General features: G+C 33.8%; 1 protein-coding gene across 26 annotated transcripts in view; it reads right to left on the bottom strand.

The window, feature by feature from the left end:
* nrm (neuromusculin) overlaps positions 1-3,627 on the bottom strand; it is an 85,402-nt gene extending 81,775 nt beyond the window's left edge. For 15 of the 26 annotated variants that reach the window (XR_011443000.1, XR_011443001.1, XM_070280606.1 and 12 more), the window contains exon 1: positions 3,355-3,627. The gene's annotated coding sequence lies outside the window, so the exon portion shown is untranslated. The remainder of the gene's footprint in view (positions 1-3,354) is intronic. The other 11 variants (XR_011443002.1, XM_070280612.1, XM_017237766.3 and 8 more) reach the window with 1 other exon arrangement.
* Between the last annotated feature and the right edge of the window lie 16,476 nt (positions 3,628-20,103).

Here is a 20,103-nt window from a genome sequence, read left to right as displayed (position 1 = left end):
AGGTGAAGAACCTTCCCCAATTGGACCGCAAGGGTCCTTGAGTTACCGCACGGGCAATCGGATCAGAAAAGGATTCCTCCCTTCTTACCTACTAGTTACTATCTACTACTTTCGTGCCGGCAGCTTCTATAGAAGTCATTATATAGTACAGATAGCCTAGCTGCATGTGTTTTCTTCAACCAGTGTTCTTTGTATAAAATACAGAGATCTGCAGCAGTTGATCTTTTCAGAACTACTAATATACTCGTAACCAAAATAACCAGTGCAGAAAAACTTATTTAAAAATGTAATAGGAATTTGAATTTTAAATCGGATCTTTACTTTTTCCATTCATTATACCCTTGCAGAGGGTATTATAATTTTGGTCAAAAATGTGCAACGCAGTGAAGGAGACATCTCCGACCCTATAAAGTATATATATTCTTGATCAGGATCACCTCCTGAGTTGATATGAGCATGTCCGTCTGTCCGTCTGTCTGTCTGTTTCTACGCGAACTAGTCTCTCAGTTTTAAAGCTATCGTCTTGAAACTTTGCACACACCCTTCTTTCCTTTGCACGCAGTATATAAGTCGGAACGGCCCGGATCGGCCGACTATATCCTATAGCTGCCATATAACTGAACGATCGGAAATGACCCAACTTTCGTGCTTTTGAAGATAGAAAGCTGGCACTTGTTACACATTCTATTTTTGGTCAGTTAATCCGACCTACAAAATTTCATTAGGATCGGCCGACTATATCCTATAGCTGCCATATAACTGAACGATCGGAAATGACCCAACTTTCGTGTTTTTGAAGATAGAAAGCTGGCACTTGGTACACATTCTATTTTTGGTCAGTTAATCCGATCTACCGAAATGGTATAACTTCGGTGTTTTTAAAGTTAGAGAGTTCAAATTTAATACGACAAAATTCAAAATAATACGACATGCAAAATTTTGTAAGAATCGGCCGACTATATCCTATAGCTGCGATATAACTGAACGATCGGAAATGAACCAACTTTCCTGTTTTTGAAGATAGAAAGCTGGAACTTGGTACAGATTATATTTTTGGATCGGCCGACTATATCTTATAGCTGCCATATAACTGAACGATCGGAAATGATTTTTGGTAGAAATACCAACTTTGATATGTTTGAAGATAGAAGCTTGAGACTTTTTTTAGATTTTGTATTGTAATAAATTGGATTATATATTCATATTCCCATAAGGATCGGCCAACTATATCCGATGTGTGCGACATATATCCGGTTTAAACTGCAAGGGTATATAAACTTCGGCTCCGCCCGAAGTTAGCTTTCCTTTCTTGTTTTAGATTTTGTATTGTAATTAATTGGATTATATATTCATATTCCCGTAAGAATCGGCCAACTATATCCGATGTTTGCGATATATATCCGGTTTTAACTGCAAGGGTATATCAACTTCGTCTCCGCCCGAAGTTAGCTTTCCTTGCTTTTTTTTTTTTTGTTTTTTTCAGAGCAGTTTGTTGACTTATGCCTTTGTCAACATTTCAAGTGTTTCGAACACTTTATTTTATATTTTACACAAAATTTGATGCAAATCCTTTGATTCATATTTTTTGATAACGAAAAATCGGCAAGCACGCCAAACAACTTGTAACCTTTACGCCTCTCACAACCAAACAAAAAAGGGGATTCAATTGAAACTTAGTACAGATGTTAGGAAAAAGTGTACCAACATAAAAAAACAAAAAACTCGATAGTCGAAAATATTTGGCTCGCGAAATTTGAAAAGTCACCATACTTTTTGAGCACACCTCGTATGTATATCCGGTTTTAGATTGCTTCTATTTTGCCCAAGCAGAAAATTTTTAATAATTTGACTACGTGGCACACAATACTAACTGAATGACTGATTCTTTTGAGAACTTCATTATAAAACCAATTTTTATAACGCAATTAAATAAAAAAGTCTCAACCTTTCCATCTTTCAAAACCCAAACTTTGTGACGTTTCTGATCGTTCAAATATATGGCAACTTTAGGATATGTTTGACAGATCTCCGTTCCGATTTATTCCGTTTGCATACAAAGTAAAGAATAATGTTTACAAAGTAAAAAGTCGAAAGCTTTAAAACTAAAACATTTGTTCGCGTAAAAACAGAAAAATTACACATTTTAAAATATTCAAAAACAAAAATATATTTATTCAAATAAAAAATCTCACATTTAAAACCACAAGTTTTTTACTTAACTATAATAAATGTACAATATAACACAATTTTCCCCGATTTCAACAATAAAAATAAATGCTTGGATAGACAAATTATTGAAGACAAATCATTAAAGCTCAAAAAGAAATCCATGTAGGCAAATAAAATACTTAAACTTTTAGTGTGAATTCCAAATGGTAACTGGTGGATGCCATTTTTATACCGTTGCAGAGTATTTCAGCGTCGTGAAAGAGACATTCCCGACTCTTTAAAGTATATGTATATGTATGTACATATATTAAAGTATACTTTATATAGTATACTTTATCGGTATAAAGGTATATACCGAGAAATCGGTAAAATGTAACTCCATATTTATGGAGCTCGACATATGTTCAAAAAAAATTGGTTTCATTTATTGTAAAACGTTTACGGCTAATTTTAGAAATTATTACGTCAAAATGTATAAATAAAAACATATGGGCTTTTTATACTCCTGATTTGGCTAATGTTTACATATTTATATGCTTTGGGGAAAGCATATTTACAAAAAAAAATTAGTATTGCGTGTTATTTATAAAAGTGATTTCGACTATGATATAATTTAGACTGGTCCGTCGTCTCTTTACCCGGCATCGATATATGTATTTGAACATATATATAGTACATCGCTGTTTAAGCACAAAGTATATGTATATATTTTTGTACCTACACATACGACTATAGAAATATAAGCGTATGTATGCAAAAATATATGTATGTATGTATAGGCGTATTTTCGAAAATACTAAAAAGTTTTTCCCATTCGGCGAACGATTTCTTTTAAGCAATCTTTTATTTAAAAGGCAAAAGCATTTGTATGTATCTATTTTCTATGACATGTTCATATTAAAATATATTTTTAGTTTTAGTTTTATGTTCATCATGAACATTTTATATCAATATCTTACATCTTACACATTTTTTCCAAGCGAAAAAAATTTATTTATTTTTATGAAAAGTGATTAGTTAAAAAATGGCATAATCGCAAACTTTTACACTTCTTTAATAAAAATATCGTAATTTTATGTTTAAAAATCACATGTAAAAACACCATTAAAACACATAATCATGTATATACATAGTGGAAAATATAAATAAATAAATATATATCTAAACAAATACAGAGGAATTTACATATGTATGGTGTATGGACGAATTAAGATATAAACTTTTTTTATCTGAACTCCGCCAGTGAAATTTTTTTCACGTTCACTGAATGTTATTATTATTTTATATTCTCGTACATTTGGTAGCTTTCGGACTTGGCAATTAAATAATATTTTTCAAGATTCAATCTTAGATTCACACGCGTTCTTGTGGCTTCACGTCGAAGAAGCCTAGGCTAACGGAAGCGAGATCGTCAGCACCTGTAGGTTCTCGGCGTACAACGTTCAAAATGAAACTGAAGCGCAGAGAATTGGTAAGAAGGCTAAAAACGCAGAGCCAAATATAAGCGTCAGCAGGCAATGCTGCTGAGTAGCCAGAGACAACGACACGAGAATGAAAATCAACCCCTATAATACAAGGGAACAATGGCCCCGAAAGTGACGTAGTCGTTTTCGTGTGCTAAGAGTTACATTTTGAATAGTGTTTTGAGGTAAATAAAGTGGTAGACACATGTTATTACCCACATCCTTTACTATAAAGATAAAAAAAAATTCCTCTTAAATATTTTTATAAAAAAAATGTATTATAAGTTACTATGTTACAATTAAACTATTTTTTCTAGGGTGTACATTTTGAGAAAAAGTTAAAAAAAAGGGGAAAACTTTAAAATTACGTTATTAATGAAATATAACACAGGCGGAACCCCGCCAAAATTTTATTTCAGATAAAAAGCTAACATTTGGGTTCCGCTGATACAATGTCGAGAACAAACAAACTTACATACATACATACATATACAAATTGGTCAAAAAAGTATATATTGTATTATGTAGTCCGTGTAATTGCGTATAAAACCCCTTTTAGGTCATATTTTCGAAAAAGAAAAAACACCATCCACAAGTTCTCTTATCTGAGAAATATTCATCCAAATAAAGTCTCCTATTTGAAATAAATATTCAAAAATTTCAAATATTCAAAAAATTGTTTATTTCGACTTTAAGGAAACAATTAAAAACAGTATACTAAATTACAATGGTAAGGGAAACAATAGTTGGGCTCAATGTATTTGAAATGAAAAATATTGCAATATATTACATACATATGTATCTACACACATACATTTCTGATGAGGATGACCCTGTTGGCTAATATGAAGCACTGTGCACTGTGAATTCAAAAGGTTAAAAAATTAAAGTTTTAAAATTTTTGTTTATAATTATTAAATATCTCTTTTCCAAACTTTAACTATACGATAATTTTTATCAACAATGCAACCCGCCTTTAAATTTTATTCTTGTGATAAAAAATGAACTGAACACAAAAGTGATAATTTTTAATAACGAATTTATAATATTAAAATTATTATCAAATAATCTGAACAAAAGTACTACTTTCTTTTTTTTACGTGAATGTATGTGTAAACATATTTCATATGTTGTGTATTACAGTGTATAGCAGAAGCTTCTCGAAGGATACAATAAACACAAAACGAACCTAGCGGGAAAAAGTATACATATGTATATGTATAATGACTTTTATTGACCAAAATACCAGCGTCCAGAAATACCCGATGCAACCTAGAGAAATAGAACTTCAAATTGTGATACTGACGCTTTTTAGGAGGGAAAAACGTCTGTTAGCGGCGCATCTGCTTCCTTTACCTACCCTTATTAAGACAGGTGGCAGCGAGTTAGTTACATTTCAATGACTCCTGGATCCGTACCACCTGTCTGCTGCGTTAAAAGAGGCACCCAGTTTTTGAAATAAGGTTTTTGTTTACAAATAAAGATTATAAATAACGAATTTGGACAACAGTATAGGCACAACTGCAACAATTTTAGAAGATGTTGGTTGCGAAAAAAAATATTACCGAATTATTATTACCTTTTTTTTAAAGATTTGTGGTAAAGGAAATTTCAAGGAAGCACCGGAAACCTGTATGATACCATTTCTAGTTAGTATGCATTCACACGCACTCATGGGAATTAGGTCAATGGGCCTTATAGCACAAGTGGCAATGGTGGGCTCATAATGAAGCTTCATGCGACGTGGAACTTTGAAGTAATTTATTTTAAGTGTCGGGTTACCAGACGAACATGCTTTGGGACTATAGTGCCAAAACACTCTCAAACTTGAAGTCACCCGTGAAAATTATTTTTTGTTATGTATGTAGCTAACATTGGGCGGAGCCGAATATATAGCCGGATATATATCGCAAATATCGGATATAGTGGGTTGATCATTATGAGAATATCATAATATAACCAATTTATTACAATACAAAATTAAAAAAAAAAAATCCCAAGCGTCTATCTTAAAAAATACCAAAGTAAGGATGGACCTACTATATCCGATGTTTGCGATAGGAAAGGAAAGCTAAATTTGGACGGAGCCGAAATTGATAAACCCTTGCAGTTAAAACCGTATATATCGCTGAAATCGGATAAAGTTTTGTCGATCCTTATAAGAATATCATGATATAACCCATTTATTACAATACAAAATCTAAAAAAAGTCCCAAACTTCTATCTTCAAGAACACCAAAGTTTGTATAAATATAAATAATGTATAAAATACCAAATAACTTTTCCGATCGTTCAGTTATATGGCAGCTATAAGATATAGTCGGCCGATCCTTATAAAATTTGGGGGGTCGTATTATTTTGTCAAAATAGTACTCGTACAAAATCCGAACTCTCTAACTCTAAAATCACCGGAGTTATAGCATTTCCGATAAATCAGTTTATATATGGCATCTGATGAGATCTGCAAAATGAGATCTGGTGAAAGTTCCTTGTAGCAAGAGAAGAGTTCTTGAAGTCCTTGTCTTAAATATCTTAAGATATTTTAAAAGGTAAAAAAAAGGATTATTTTTTGAGCTATCATGTTAACAGAGTTTTTTTTTAAATTCTGCCTAAGGGTAGGCAACTGAAACACGGAGACGATGGCGTATTCGTAGTGTGCTTGTTGGGTTGCTGCATTTGCGTTAGCAGTTCAATGTTAAAATTGACTTAAGTCTACTTTTGAATTAGTAAAAATGTTTTAAAAATTCTATTTAAATTTTTAAAAAAATTTGGTATTACGTTAATGTTATTATAAGTTATTATTAGTCATAAAAGCGTTGGGGAAATAACGTAATATTCTATGCAACAGGCTTGTAAACCAATTCGGGAAAATCTACGGCTGAACATTTTTTCACAAGAGTTACGCCTAATACTTAATATTAGTTATTGTATTATAAATAAATTGACATTTAATAATACTTGATAAAAAATATAAATAAATAAAATTACAGTACATCATAAATCGAATTCAAAACTTCATAAAATTTGGGAAAATATTGGGCTATTTAAAAACAATAAAGTTGTACTTGCAGGTTATTTTTAAATATTAATAAAATTAAATATTATTTTCATTATTTAAAAATGTGTTATTTAACAAACAAATGGCCTTTGAAAGGACTATAAATAAAGGCATATCTAACAGATGTACAGCTTACTCTGTGAGTGATAGTTGAGGTGATATCTCAAGAGTGTGCTAAATCTGTTAAGAGTGTTAACATTAATCCGCATTAAAAATGTATATACAAATAACAAGGTAAGTCAATAAACTATTCTACGACTCTAAAAAGCTGTTTTGTTTTACATTTATACCCTGAAATATATTTTCACAAAACAAATCATTTGTAAGGAAATTTTAATTGTCTAAGCATTAAAGATTTTATTAGGATAACTCTATTTTCAGTCGTATGAGTTTTATTTTTCAACAACGTACACATATCTCTGAAAGCCTTATATTTAAATGTAAAGAAACAAATAATTTGAAAAACTTTATATGTTTTATATTTCTATACCCTTGCAGAGGGTATTATAATTTTGGTCAAAAGTGTGCAACGCAGTGAAGGAGACATCTCCGACCCTATAAAGTATATATATTCTTGATCAGGATCACCTCCTGAGTTGATATGAGCATGTCCGTCTGCCCGTCTGTCTGTCCGTCTGTCTGTCTGTTTCTACGCGAACTAGTCTCTCAGTTTTAAAGCTATCGACTTGAAACTTTTCACACACCTTTCTTTCCTTTGCACGCAGTATATAAGTCGGAACGGCCCGGATCGGCCGACTATATCCTATAGCTGCCATATAGCTGATTGATCGGAAATGGTATAACTTTAGTGTTTTTAGAGTTAGAGAGTTCAAAGATACAAGAGCTATTTTTGGCAAAACATTACGACATGCCAAATTTCATAAGGACCGTCCGACTATATCCTATAGCTGCCATATAACTGAACGATCGAAAATGACCCAACTTTTGAAGATAGAATGCTGAAACTTAGTACAGATTATATTTTTGGTCAGTTGCGCCAACCTACCAAATTTCATTAGGATCGGCCGACTAAATCCTATAGCTGCCATATAACTGAACGATCGGAAATGGGATTTGGTAGAAAAATCAATTTTCGTATTTTTGAAGATAGTAGCTTGGTACCTTTTTTAGATTTTTTATTTTAATTAATTGGTTTTATTATGATGTAATCATAAGGATCGGCCAACTATATCCGATGTTTGCGATATATATCCGGTTTTAACTGCAAGGGTATATCAACTTCGGCTCCGCCCGAAGTTAGCTTTGCTTTCTTGTTGAATAATAAAATTATAAAATTGTTTTTTAAGAGAGTTTGAAACTAAACTTAAAATAATTTAAAATATAAAGATCTTGTTCTTTAGATGCATAATAGAGGAAACTAAAAAAATACATGAAATAAAAAAAAGACAGCTCCGAGGAGACCGAAAACATAATTTTTCATGTGAAATTGTGAAAAAAGGAAGCGCTTTGGAGAAATAAAAAAGCCAATGAAATTATGTGTTTTGGAGAAGAGGTTTCAATAATTTTTCCAACCTCCAGCGTCCTTCGAAAGGCAGAGCAAGAGGAAATAGACAGGAACCTTCATCTGTCAAGCAACGACCTCATAAACAATCGCACTCAACCCGCCATTGATCAATTCAGTGCACTAATCAAAAGGAGTTCCTATGATTCGGTCGATGCTACCTGCGAAGCTGCTTTTCGGATTCCAGTTGTTAATGATAGAAGGGCTAAGTTTCGGGAATTCAAGAAAAAAAAGTCCAAATATATATTTTTATATCAATGTATATACTATTGGTAATAGTCGTTGTAGTCGTATAGTCGTAAAGTCGTAAAGCTATCGACTTAAAACATTACACACACACTTCTTTTCTTTGCCCGAATTATATATGTATGTAAGTCGAAACGGAACTTCATACAGATTCTATTTTTGGTCAGTTGATCCGACCAACCAAATTTCATAACAATTGGCCGACTATATCTTATAGCTGCCATATAGTTGAACGATCGGAAATGGTATTTGGTAATAGTACCAACTCTGGTGTTCCAGATGATAGAAGTTTGGGAATTTTTTTAGATTTTGTAACTGCAAGAGTATATCAACTCCGGTTTTATCTGCAAGGGTATATCAACTTCATCCCCTCCCGAAGTTAGCTTTCCTTTCTTGTTTTTTACAACATTTGATCTTTTTGGAAAGTGAAGTAAAGTTAGCCTCGGCCGCACTAAATGAAGACCAACACGACTCAAAGCAGCACAGAAGATACATACGTTGGAAAACGTTCCCTTTCAGAGGAATAAAACTGGAGAGAAAAAAAAGTGGATGACTTTTGAAAACAGCAGTCAACCCAGTTTGAAAAAAGTGGACGAAGAAGTTCCAGCTCCATCTTAAGGCAGCCCAGGAGGGAAGATCATTTACCTACGGAACAATCCAGATTGGGATTCAAAAGTCTCTTCCCAAATGAATCTGTTCCAATCATACCAAATGGAACCGTATCTCCCCAAATGAATATTCAAAATTGTTCATATTACGTAGAACATATCTGTGTGACACATATCTGTTTATGCCATTGGTGACTATAATTATGCAGGGCATATTAGTAAAAAGATAAAGAAAGAAGGCCATAAAGAAAAAAAGATTCGATATTTTATTTGGCACCAACGTCATGGAAAGGAAAATAGGCACACAAAACCTCATTTATATGCAATTTTATTTTGTACTTTCTTGCAGGATTGTACCTTTTGTACCATATCAACGAAATGCAACGAATGCTTTAATACCAACGTTATATCCACGCATTAAATCTCCATGAACCCACACTTAATTTTTTAAGAATGGATTCGGATGCCTGCCATCAAAAAAATTAGATCTAAAAATCTAAAAATGTCACAATCTAAAAATGTCGACTTTTGAAGGGAAGAATAAAATGCAGGCGAAATTACACAAAAACTCACCGTCAATGACGGTGATCAAAATACTGTGCCGGGGCTCTGTGCAAACCTGTTCTTAGACTTTTTAACTTATCTTTGGAAACCTCGATTTTTCCCCTTAATTGGAAGGAATCTTTCATTATTCCGCTACAAAAAAGGCGAAAAAGACCGATGCTGCCAACTGCAGAGGCATTTCTAAATTGTCGGCAATTCCAAAGTTATTTGAAAAGTTAATTACTCCTCATTTGCAACACCTTTGCTCTTCGATCATCTCTCCATGTCAGCATGTTTCATTAAGCGTAGCTCCTCCACCACAAATTTACTAGATGTTCTACATACCTCTTAACGTAAATCTCCAGCTACTTAGACGGAAGAACACAAATAGTCTTATTTAAAAACATATTTACCATTTTAATAAATGATTTGGCCTCGGCTTTAACGAACTCTCCAGTTCTATTGTCTATTGTTGCAGATGTTGTTAAGCTATGTCTTTAATACAAATCCATCTCTGCCCAATGCAATCTTCACTCCGATCATGAAAACTTTCAAAAATGATTCAAAATGCAAGACTATGTCTTTTTATCGTTCTTGCCCTCTGTACGGTTCATGTGTCTGGAGTCCACAATATGGAGTACATAAGGACCGCATAGAATCCGTACAAAAGAATTTCTTAACATTTTCACTAAGAAGTCTTTACAACGATGCAAATCTTCATCATCCATTTCAGTAGCAGACTCCTACTAATAAACTTACCAAGCTTAACAAATCGTAGGGCAGTGCTGGATGTAGTTTTTATACCCTTGCAGAGGGTATTATAATTTTGTCCAAAAGTGTGCAACGCAGTGAAGGAGACATCTCCGACCCTATAAAGTATATATATTCTTGATCAGGATCACCTCCTGAGTTGATATGAGCATGTCCGTCTGTCCGTCTGTCCGTCTGTCCGTCTGTCTGTTTCTACGCAAACTAGTCTCTCAGTTTTAAAGCTATCGTCTTGAAACTTTGCACACACCCTTCTTTCCTTTGCACGCAGTATATAAGTCGGAACGGCCGGGATCGGCCGACTATATCCTATAGCTGCCATATAACTGATTGATCGGAAATGGTATAACTTTGGTGTTTTTAGAGTTAGAGAGTTCAAATTTGACATGAGAGCTATTTTTGGCAAAATAATACGACATGCCAAATTTCATAAAGATCGGCCGACTATATCCTATAGCTGCCATATAACTCAACGATCGGAAATGACCCAACTTTCGTGTTTTTGAAGATAGAAAGCTGGAATTTAGTACAGACTCTATTTTTGGTTAGTTGATCCAACCTACCAAATTTCATTAGGATCGGCCGACTATATCCTATAGCTGCCATATAACTGAACGATCGGAAATGACCCAACTTTAGCTGCAAGGGTATATAAACTTCGGCTCCGCCCGAAGTTAGCTTTCCTTTCTTGTTATACATAACCTACTCAATGGGGATGTAGATAGCCAGCATTTACTAACACGCTTAAATTTTAACATTCCTAATAGAAGGACTAGAAACTTTAGTCCTCTTTTCCTTAGCCGTCGTAGTTCGACATATGCACAGCACGACCCTCTTAGGGTCTTATGTTCAAACTTCAATTCACAGTGGTTGCTCCCATAGGCCAAGAATAAAAAAATTGATAACCGCAAAAATGTACGAAAAGTAAACAAATCGCCTCTAAAATGTCCAAGCTTCTTCATGGCAAACCCGATTTCGCTAGAAATCTAAAGGGATTTTCTAAAAATTTATTTGAAGATGTAAACAGTTGCTTATTTGTAAAGCGCAGCTGCGCGTATCGCGAATATTTCACAAGTTAACCGAACTTTGAGATATAATGAGATATAATTTGATATATTAATAATAATTATTGTTATTATTATATTATTGTAAACTAATACATGTTTTTTGCCTATATTTTGAGCATATTTTTCATGTTTAGCTGCATTTTTAGTAGTGATCCCACAAAATTCTACAATTCGTTGATATACCAATGTGTTTATCGGATCCAAAAGTTACAAATGTGTAAAAATTTTCTGCCAAAATTTGTCTTAACTTTTTCAGGGTCAGTTTTGCGGTTTATTTACTTGTTATGATGTTGCTCAGTCTTCATGTTTCATTCTTGTGTTTACCTTTCCAAAACTATTTGTTCATTTACTAATAGTTTTTATTTTATTTATTTTTTTTTTATAATTTTTATGTCATTATGTGTTGTGTTATTGATTTAAAGATTGTGTTTCAAGTAGTGTCCAGTGACGAATTTTTGTGTATACATAGAATTAAGATAAAGAAAAAGTTGTGATACCTGTCTTTCCCTTTAATGAAACTGATTTATTAATACTAGTGAATGTTTTCTTAGACTTTGTTTTAAATTTGCGCTGTAACTGTTGGCAAATTTCCGACTTATTTCCTTTTTTGGGATCGATCAAAGTTTGCGTTTTGTTGTTTTCGTGCATATTTTGTGTTTTGTTCTGGATAAACCGGATATATATCGCAAACATCGGATATTGTTGGCCGATCCTTATGAGAATATCATAATAAAACCAATTAAATACAATAAAAAATCTAAAACAAAGTCCCAAGCTTCTATCTTCAAAAATACGAAAGTTGGTATTTCCACCAAAACCATTTGGCAGCTATAAGATATAGTCGGCCGATCCTTATGAAATTTGGTGGGTTGGATCAACTGACCAAAAATAGAATCTGTACGACTGAGTTCCAACTTTCTACCTTCAAAAACACATTCCGTTGGGTCATTTCCGTTTTTTCAGTTATGTGGCAGCTATAGGATATAGTCGGCCGATCTACCCGAAATTGAGTATGTTGTATTATTTTGCCAATAATAGCATTCATACAAAATTGGAACTCTAACTCTAATAACTCCGAAATTATAGAAATTCCGATCGTTCAGTTATATGGCAGCTATATGATATAGTTGCCCGATCTGGCTGATTTTAACATATTATCTTAGAATAAAAATAAAAATATTTTGTGCCAAGTTTCAAGTCCCTACCTCAACTAGAAGTATTTTTGTCCGCTCTTTTCATACAAGCCGGACCACTGTGCAATGGTCTCTTACCTATCATCTCCCTTTCCTGTCCTTCAAAGTTAAAATTAAGTATTTTAAATTTCCTTACTAGTTTCTTAGCTTAATAATTTACAAATTACTAATAAATCGTTTCTCGAGCGCCCCTCGGTCGTCTGGTTCTCTAAGCTTTATGATAAATGCAGGAATGCTAGATTGTGCAAATTCTGAAAGACCGCATTGTAGGAGTCTCCATGTCAAATCCTTTAGCCCTATCCCTTGTAGTCTCTGCGATCCACGCGTACATACGAACCGAGGGATAGACGGACATGGCTATATCGACTCGGCTGTTAATGCTGATCAAGAATATATATTTACCTTATGGCGTCCTAGATGATACCTTCTCCATGTTAAGTACATTCACACGACTACAATATACCCTTGTACTCCACGAGTACCGTGTATAAAACCGCATTCAAAAACCTCTTTTGGTTCACTTGCATTATTGAATGCCGGAAAAAGTAGTCTATAACCTCATAGTCCACTTTTGCCAAAAACTGACTCATGAATCAGGATAAAAGTACGTCTGAGTTTGTTTAAACAAGCGGCTAACCAAAGGCCATTAATACAAAGCGAAAGAAACTAGGCGCAAAAGAAAGGCGCAAGTCTACTATCAAAAGTATAGACTCCAAAGATCTCCCAAACAGCTTTATGTAAATAGAAAATAATTTTAACAAGCCTTATATACAAGCAATTTGTTTATGTGATCTGAGCCGTCTAGAGCCACACCCGGCCCCCGGGACAGGGGCTTCAACGGGCTCTTTTTCGATTCTTATTCAAATTATACTTTAGACAACATATACAGGTACCATTTAGTACCATGATTTTTTTACTAACAGCCTTCCGTACCACTAAAAGTTAAGAAAATTTAATCTAAAGCTTCTATAAATCAAAGAAACCAATTTTTCTATGACAGATTTTTTAGTTTTTGTTGAAATTAGTTTAAAATTAAAAAACCGAAATGGTTTTGGTCCCGGGGAAATAACTCGGCTGCTCTCTCCTCTCATGGGGCCTATATGCGATAGGGTTATAGGCACCACTGATTTAAAGGCTATTTAAAGTGTGGGTGAAAGAGATGAGTATCGAGTATATTGTTACTTATCTAGTTTTAAGTTAGAAGCATGAGACTTCTTTTTGATCCGACCCAACAAAATTTATTTCCGAGTAATTCTTCCAGGAATCCGCAACTGAAAATATGTACATACATATGTACATATGTATATCCTGAAAGCTTGAGCCTAGCCTGAATTGTGGCCGGGTATTCAGAAGTTTTTTCTATCATAAAAAAAATTTTAGACAATTACGTGTTGCATATTGCATTTATTTATGAAACAAAATAATAAAATATTGTATAAATATTAAAAAATATTATCAAAGAAATAGTAAAACAAAATATTTTTTGTGATTATTTATGTACATGTGCACTGTGCGCTATCAAGGAAATACGCTAGGTGCTCCAGTAGTTGTGTTGGCGCTGACAGACTTTACATCCATTTCCTCCGCAAGTGACGTACTTTTTACCCCTATCAGAGAAGTATTGTCCGGCGCCATGTTTCCAACAAATACCAGCTCAGAGTTATTTGGACGTTCTGAAGAACTGCTTCGTATTATGTTTTTGTATGACCCTTTACCTTTGGAGATTGTTTGGCTTGGGCGGCGTTGCTTATTTTTTCTGGAATTCTCTTTTAAGTGCGTTCCAGTTTTTTTCCTATTAGCTTTAATCTTAGTGGTTGTAGATGCTTTAACTGGCTTAGGAGTTGTTAACAGATTTTTTCGAGTTGTTTTAATGATTTTGAAAAAAAAATCAGCAGGAGAGGGCGTTGTTGTTTTCTTTGGTTGCAGGGGTACGGCCTTATTGGATTGCAACCTCAAGGATGCTTCACCAATTGAAAATTTAGTTGGATGATTTCCCTCAGCGGCTCCTCTTATCGACACAAAGGTAATTAAAATAAAATGCGATAGGACAATAAAGTAACGCATTTCGATTTGGGTATTCCGCTGTGCGGTCTTTACAAACATTAACTGATTGAAACTACTAAAATCGCAACCTTTATAAGCCCCAGAAACCATGATTCTACAGATGTAGCAACTGTAAAAACTGGTCAAAACAACTGGCTTTTATACAGAGATAAAAGCATTTAAAGACTTCTGACTAAGGCATGCGTAATCATGTGAGCTTCTCCATATTATTATATAAATACAGACATGTGGCTTTAAAAAATCAGTTCTTACTTTCGCAACAATCTGTTCAATCATAAAGAAAATGTTATTTTTCGTTGTCTTCACAATGATACATATTGCATCTTTATCCACGCACGGTGGAGTTCAAGAAAGGACTACTTTGTTAAAGGAAGAGCCATTACTTAGTGTTTTCAAATTCCCCTTTTCCCAGGAACTGTCGGATAGTCCCAGAAAACTGATTCGTCGAAAACGTATTATTGAAATTCCCAAACTGACCTTTCAGGGCTTAGCATATGATAGGATGCTGGAAAATGTTTTAAAAACCACTACAAAAAAATCAACAGAGAAAACAACGAAAGATAGATCCAATGCAACCCGTGTAAACAATATAAAAAAGTCTATGAAAAACAAAAGGCGACATGGTAAACTGCGCAGATCTAAAACTAAGGCACCACAACTGTATTAGATAAATTCCGTATGGAAAATGGAAGTTTTGTAATAATCTAAAGAATTTAAATAAAACATTTAAAAACAACAAAAATAATGAATTTATTTTTATTTATTAATGAAAATAACTTAAATAAGAAAGAAAAGCTAACTCTGGGCGGAGCCGAAGTACCCTTGCAATCTTAAACCGGATATACATTGCAAACATCCGGTCAGTTGACCGGTCCTTATGAGAATATCACAATAAAATCAATTACAATACAAAATCCAATACCATTTCCCATCGTTCATTTATAAATTTGGTACGTCCCAGTATTTTGACAAAAATAACATTCATACCAAATCCGACATTTTCTACTCTAACAAGAAAGGAAAGCTAACTTCGGGCGGAGCCGAAGTTGATATACCCTTGCAGTTAAAAGCGGATAAATATCGCAAACATCGTATATAGTTGGCCGATCCTTATGAAAATATAATAATATAACCCAATTTATTATAATATAAAGTCTAAAAAAAAGTCCCAAACTTGTATCTTCAAAAATACCAAAGTTGGTATTTTTACCAAAAAACATTTCCGATCGTTCAGTTATATGGCAGCTGTAAGATATAGTCGGCCGATCGTTATGAAATTTGGTAGGCCGGATTAACTGATCAAAAATATAATCTGTACCAAGTTCCAGCTTTCTATCTTCAAAAACACGAAAGTTGGGTCATTTCCGATCAATCAGTTATATGGCAGCTATAGGATATAGTCGGCCGATCCGGGCCGTTCCGACTTATATACGCGTGCAAAGGGAAGAAGGGTGTGTGCAAAGTTTCAAGACGATAGCTTTAAAACTGAGAGACTAGTTCGCGTAGAAACAGACAGACGAACAGACGGACAGACGGACAGACGGACATGCTCATATCAACTCAGGAGGTGATCCTGATCAAGAATATATATACTTTATAGGGTCGGAGATGTCTCCTTCACTGCGTTGCACACTTTTGGACAAAATTATAATACCCTCTGCAAGGGTATAAATCACCAAAGTTATAGCATTTCCGATCGATCAGTAATATGGGAGCCCTTGCGGCCGATTGTTTGGTAGTTTGGATTTACTGACCTAAAATAGAATCTGTACGAAGTTCCAGCTTTCTATCTTCAAAATCCAAAAGTTAATTGCAGCAAGCTTAATTGCACCACTTCCAATTTTCTTATAAAATCATTGAAATTTGATCCCTTTCTAGAGCATTTCTAGAGCATCTAGTTTTCCAAGTAACCGCCAAATTCCACGACTCGAAAATGGTTAAAAATTGTATGCCCAGGTGGTCATTTTTTATGGAAAATTATATAGAACTCAAAATAACTTAATAAACAGCCTTCATACAACACAAAAATGATTTTATATTTGAGGTATATTGAGGTTACAGTACATTTGTCTAGGCATACTTTTCCTATCAGAAAATACATGGCATAAAACCCATCACGTATTCGCATAAATGCATTAATATCTTGAAGACATCTACGATACTTTTTTCAGAGTGTAAAATGTTACTTATAGAGGGCCATTAGCAGGACAATGATACAAAAGGAAGGGCCAGAAGAATGGTTTGAGGAAACTCTATGAACATGTTGGAGTCACTTCGGCAGTCATTTACTTCAATCCCACAGAAAATATTTTGTCCAAAGTCAAGGAGATTTTTTTTTTAGTCAATTTCAACTACCATTGGAATCATTTTAAGAACTTACTTTAAAGCTTTTGATCATATAAATTAATTGATGCTGGTGGTTCTTAGTTTTGGATATTTATATTGCGAAATGATAAAGGTTTTCAAATTGGTCATTCCTTAGTTTCAGGTCCCATTTGGGAAAGGTAAAATTTTTTTCATTTTTACATTTTATAAAATTGATGCTGGTGGTTCTTAGTTTTGGATATTTATATTGCGAAATGATAAAGGTTTTCAAATTGGTCATTCCTTAGTTTCAGGTCCCATTTTGGGAAAGGTACAATTTATTTCATTTTTACATTTTATAAAATTTTAAAATTCCAAAAATGTATTCTGTATATCTCTAAACATAAAAATATGAGTACGGTGACCATTTAAACATTTTTTGTGCAAGTGGTGCTATTTTTTACGCAGCTTTATATACTGGGTGAATGGTATGTGCAATGTTTCAAGTCGATAGCTTCAAAACTGAGAGACTAGTTTGCGTACAAACAGACAGACGGACATACGGACATGCTCATATCAACTCAGGAGGTGATCCTGATGAAAAATATATATACTTTATAGGGTCGGAGATGTCCCGTTCACCATCCGTTGCACACTTTTTACATTTTTAAATGGATTTGACTACGATTGACTAATGGATAATTTTTGATAATTTCTTCATAATAAAATGAAACAAGAAAATACGGCTATAGTTGAGTTTTCCGACTATATTGTACCCGGTATTCCCGGTATTATTTAGCCCGGTATTATTTAGCCCGGTATTATTTACTATATTTAGCCGTTTAACCCAGTTAACGGATTACGTTGCAATAACAACTTGAGCAAACTTGAGCTGCATGGGCATTATAGGAGTCTCCATGCCAAATCCTATAGCTCTATCTCTTATACTCTCTGAGATCCACGCGTTAATACAGACATTCCTTATATGCTGATCAATAGTTTATGGTCAGATACTTATGGTCAGAGATGCTTTCTTTTCTTTGTTACATACATTCAAACGAATAAAAAATGCAATTCTACGAGTACCGGGTATAAAAAGATATCTGAAAATTAAAATTTTGAATTTAGGACTTTAACTATAAAGTTTTTTTTATTCATATTAAAAAGTATTGATTGAAAATTATTTGTCAATATATTATTGCCTAATATTGACAAAGTATGTAGTTTAAAACGACATTAAAAAGGAAATTAATTATCGGTCAAGTGATCAAAATCACTGCACCTCTTTTCTGAATTCCAGTCTTCCATTGGATGACACCCCCAGAGGGTTGAACAATTTTAATTTTATTTTGTACATTTTTTGTTGACATTGGGTCGCATACAGCCTCCAAAATTATTAAAATTAAAACAGTAAAAATAATCATTTTAATTAATCAAGAATAGTATGCGTTTGTCGCATGAAATTTTAACTTGATACGAGTTTTATCGTCAACGAAGTTTACTTAGCTGTGTTATAATCAGGTAAATTGGTTTCAAATCGACATTGCACAAAAATAATAGTTTCTAGTAATCCATTAATGAACATGAATTTATAAAGTCTGATGTATAAACAACCAGAAACATCAAAGAAACTTGATACCCATATGCACAAAAAAATTACGTTTTACGGTACTCGTAGAGTACAGGGGTGTATTGCAGTTGTGTGAATGTACTTTACATGGAGAAGGAATCATCTCCGACCCCATGAGTCGATATAGGCATGTCCGTCCACACACAATGCCCACGCAGTTTAAGTTTTGCCCCCCACAAATTGGGAATTTCTGTAGCACTAGTACTGAAAGGCTTTTTGAAAAGAGTTTAATGCCAAACTATTTTGATAATTAACATACATATATCTGAAAAACAAATTTAATACAAAACTGCTGATTTTAAGTTGAGATATAGCCATATTTATACCATTTCCATACAAACGGGCTAACATTTTGAATGCATGGATCTCAAAGACTATAAGAGAAAGAGCCATCTTATTTGGAACTTGGACTCGTTTGGTATCCGTGCTTTTCTACTTAATCAGTTGTATGGCACTAGCTGGAAGGAGGGAGGCTGCCGTTTGTTTTTTGCCTAAGCGCAAAAGTGTGTAACATTTTTTCTGAGAATCTTTTTTCTTTAGATACATTGTGCATGGAAGAGATGAGTACCGGGTATTACATGGTTGGGAAACTTGTTTTAATAACACAAATTTGAAACTTCCTCGTGCCAATTTATTGCACCCAAAAAGTGGTTATCCTTGTCGCAAGACAATAGTTGTAGAGTTCCTCATACTTTTTTTTAATAGTGTTGACTATTTAGAAAATAAATGTAAAAATTAGGGTCCCATTGTTTTAAAACATAAAAATCGGCGTGTAGGGGTCAGGCACAGCGGTTAAATGTTAATGTTTACATAATGTTAATGTAATGTTTGGTGTAATGTTTTTTTATTAGGCTAAGTTTAAAAATCGCTTAGTTGGTCACAAGCCGACTCTCTTTCTCGGCCGCTCGACTCAACAGACCTTTCTTTAGAGAGTTTTAGCTCGCAATGACTAGTCGGGCCGCCCTCTCTATGCAGAAATAAACATTTATAACGTTTCAAAATTACCTAAATTCGTCTTAGTATTTTGGTGCGGATTACGTCAATGAAACCCCTCAATGACTAATCCAGGCGTTAAAAATACAAAATGGAATATAAAATCCTGATAAGAGTTTTGGATAGATAATAAAGAGTTCTAGATGTGCTGACTTTAGTTCTTGGTAGATAGACAAGAGTTCTAAAAGGTTTTTTCAGTTTTTTCTGTTGTTTAAAAATTGTATCCTTAAGCAAAATGAGTTCTGATGAGAGTTCCTTCCAGCCAGAGCATGAGTTCTTAAGATCCATTTTATTCAAAAAGGTATTCAAAAAAGGGTTTATTTTTTAGGTTTACATGTTAACAGAGTTTTATATTAAATTCTAACCAAGGGTATGCAACTGAAAAATGGAAACAATTTTTTTGCAACAAAAAATATAAAATTTTTACGCAAGAAACTGACATTTTTGAATTTTTGTCGTTTTTTTCAAATTTTGA

The sequence above is a fragment of the Drosophila bipectinata genome, chromosome 3L, assembly GCF_030179905.1.
Source record: "Drosophila bipectinata strain 14024-0381.07 chromosome 3L, DbipHiC1v2, whole genome shotgun sequence".
Taxonomy (NCBI): Eukaryota; Metazoa; Arthropoda; class Insecta; order Diptera; family Drosophilidae; genus Drosophila; species Drosophila bipectinata.
The sequence above is the reverse complement of the archived record's forward strand: the minus strand, read 5'-3'. Positions and strand labels throughout refer to the sequence as shown.